The following is a 3510-nucleotide window of genomic DNA, read 5'->3' as shown; positions in this document are numbered from 1 at the left end:
GCCCGGCATATTCCTCACTCTACCATTACCATCAGGCCAGTGGACCAAAGTTGGTTAAATTAGGAGTGTTTTTTTATTCGTATATGGGATGTAGGCATCGCATTTATTTTTGCCCATCACTAATTGCCCTTGAGAAGGTGGCAATGAGTGGCCTTTTGAACCACTCCAGTCCTTGTGGTGAAGGTACTCCCACAGCGCTGTTCAGAAGGGAGTTCCAGGATTTTGACCCAGCGACGATGAAGGATCGGCGATACACTTCAAAGTCAGAATGTTGTGTGAATTGGAGGGGAACTTGGAGGTGGTGGGGTTCCCAGGCGCCTGCTGCCTTTGTACTTCTAGGTTGAAGAGATCACTGGTATGGGAGGTGCTGCCGAAGAAGCCTTGGCGAGTTGCTGCATTGCATCTTGTGGATGGTACACACTGCAGCCACGGTACGCCAGTGGTGGAGGGACTGAAAGTTTAAGGTGGTGGATGGGGTGCCAATCAATTGGGCTGCTTTGTCCTGCATGGAGCCGTGCATCTTGTGTGTTGTTGGCGCAGCACACACCCAGGCAAGTGGAGAGTGTGGAAGAGCATGTCAAGAACAGCACCAGGCCAACCGAAAAATGATGGGCCAATCTGGGGAGCTGCAACACAGGACTACTTGCATGCTAAAAAGCGGAAGCAGCATTCTATAGACAGGGCGAATCAATCGCACAATCAATGGGTCATTCAAAGCTCTGCAGTCCTGGCAAATCCAGTCATGAATGGTGGTGGACCATTAAACAACTAACGAGATGAGGAGGCTCCATGAATATCCCCATCCTCAATGATGATGAGCCCAGCACGTGAGTGCAAAAGACAAGGCTGAAGCATTTGCAGCCATATTCAGCCAGAAGTGCCCAGTGGATGATCCATATCGGCCTACTCCTGAGGTCCCCAACAAAACAAAAGCCAGTCCTCAGCCAATCCGATTTACTCCACGTGATATCCAGAAACGGCTGAGTGCGATGGATACAGCAAAGGCTCTGGGCCCCAACAACATTCCAGCTTTCGTGCTGAAGACGTGTGCTCCAGAACTAGCTGCGCCTCGAGCCAAGCTGTTCGAGTGCAGCTACAAAACTGGCATTTATCCGACAATGTGGAAAAATGATCAGGTGCGGCACTTACTCACCAATAACCTGCTCACGGATGCACAGTTTGGGTTCCGCAAAGACCACTCAGCTCCCGATGTCACAACAGCCTTGGTCCAAACAAGGAAAAAGGAGCTGAATTCCAGAGAGGAGGTGAGAGTGACTGCCCTTGACATCAAGGCAGCATTTCACCGAGTGTGGCATCAAGAAGCCCGAGTAATACTGAAATCAATGGGAATCGGGGGAAAACGCACCACTTGCTGGAGTCACACCTAGCATAAAGGAAGATGGTTGTGTTGGTTGAAGATTAATCATCACAGGCCCAGTACATCGCTGCAGGCGTACCTCAGGGCAGTGTCATCGAATCATAGAAAGTTACAGCACGGAAGGTGGCCATTTCGGCCCATCGTGTCCGTGCCGGCCAACAAAGAACCATCCAGCCTACTCCCACGTCCCAGCTCTTGGTCCGTAAACTTGTAGGCCACAGCAGCCCAAGTGCACACCCAAGTACTTTTTAAACGTGATTAACGCTTCTGCCTCTACCACCCTTTCAGGAACTGAGTTTCACACCCATACAACCGACTGGGTGACGAAATTCCACCTCTAATCCGCTCTAAAGCTTCCACCGATTACTTTAAATCTGTGCCCCCTGGTTGCTGACCCCTCTGCTAAGGGAAATAGGTCCGTTCTTTCCAATTTATCTAGGCCGCTCATTATTTTATACACCTCAATATGGTCTCCCCTCCGCCTCCTCTGTCCAAAGGACAACAAACCCAACCTTTCCTCATAGATAAGATTCTCTAATCCCGGCAACACCCTTGTAACTCTCCTCTGTACCCTCTCTAGTGCAATCACATATTTCCTGTAATGTGGTGACGAGAACTGCACGCAGTACTCTAGCTGATACCTAACCAATGTTTCATTCCGTTGAAGCATTACCCCCTTGATCTTGTATTCTATGCCACGATTAATAAAGTCAAGCATTCCGTATGTCTTCTTAATCACCTTATCTACCTAGCCTGCTAACTTCAGGGATCTGCGGACATGCTCTCCAGCGTCCATTTGTTTCTCTACACTACTCTGTGTCTTACCATTTAATGTGTATTCTCTTTCATTGTAAGCCCTCCCCAAATGCATTACCTCACACTTCTCCGGATTGAATTCCATTTGCCACTGTTCTGCCCACCTGTCCAATTTATTGCTATCTTCCCGAAGTCTACAGCTTCCTTCTTCAGTATCAACCACACAGCCGATTTTAGGATCATCTGCAAACTTCATAATCATACCCGCTAAATTCAAGTCCAGATCATTCATATATGCCACAAAAAGCAAGAGAACTAATACTGAGCCCTGCGGAACCCCAGGTCCTAGGACCAACCATCTTCAGCTGCTTCATCAATGAAGTTCCCTCCAACATAATGTCAGAAATAGAGAAGTTCACTGATGACTGCACAGTGTTCTGTGCCATTTAAAACAACTCAGATAATGAAGCAGTCCATTCCCGCAAGTAACAAGACCTGCACAACATTCAGGCTTGGGCTGAAAAGTAGCAGGTAATATTCGTGCCATAGAAGTACCAAGCAATGACTATTTCCAACAAACGAGAGTCTAACCACCTCCCCTTGACATTCAACGGTATTACAATCGCCGAATCCCCCACCATCAACATCCTGGAAGTCATCTTTGACCAGAAACTTAACTTGACTAGCAACATAAATAATGTGGCAATAAGAACAGGAGAGAGGCTAGGTATTCTATGGCGAGTATCTCCCCTCCCGACTCCCCAAAGACTTTCCACCATCTACAAGGCACAAGTAAGGAGTGTGCTGGAATTTTCCCAACTTGCCTGGATGAGTGCAGCTCCGACAACTCTCAAGAAGCTCGACACCATCCAGGACAAAGCAGCTCTCTTGATTGGCACTCCATCCAAACCCTTAAACATTCACACTTTTCACCATTGGCATACAATGGCTGCAGTGTGTACCATCTACAAGTTGCCCTGCAGCAACTTGCCAAGGCTTCTTTGGAAGAACCCCAAAACCCGCGACCTCTTCCACCTAGAAGGGCAAGGGTAGCAGGTGCATGGGAACACGACCACCTCCAAGTTCCCCTCCAAGTCACACACCATTCTGACTTAGAAGTATATCACCGATCCTTCATCATCGCTGGGTCAAAATCCTGGAAGTCCCTACCTAACAGCACTTTGGGAGTACCTTCACCACACGGACTGCAGCGTTTCAAGAAGGCAGTTCACCACCACTTTATCCAGGGCAATTAGTGATTGGCAATAAATGCTAGCCCTGCCAATGGCGCCCGCATCCCATAAACGAGTAAAAATAAATCACTCTGCCAACTTCTTGCCCAATCACATAACATGTCTATATAAATTTGTAGTCTC

Source organism: Somniosus microcephalus, unplaced genomic scaffold (genome assembly GCF_052327205.1).
Source record: "Somniosus microcephalus isolate GS21.2 unplaced genomic scaffold, FLI_Smic_1.0 unresolved_chr8, whole genome shotgun sequence".
NCBI classification, from domain to species: domain Eukaryota; kingdom Metazoa; phylum Chordata; class Chondrichthyes; order Squaliformes; family Somniosidae; genus Somniosus; species Somniosus microcephalus.
Note: the sequence above shows the minus strand (reverse complement) of the source record.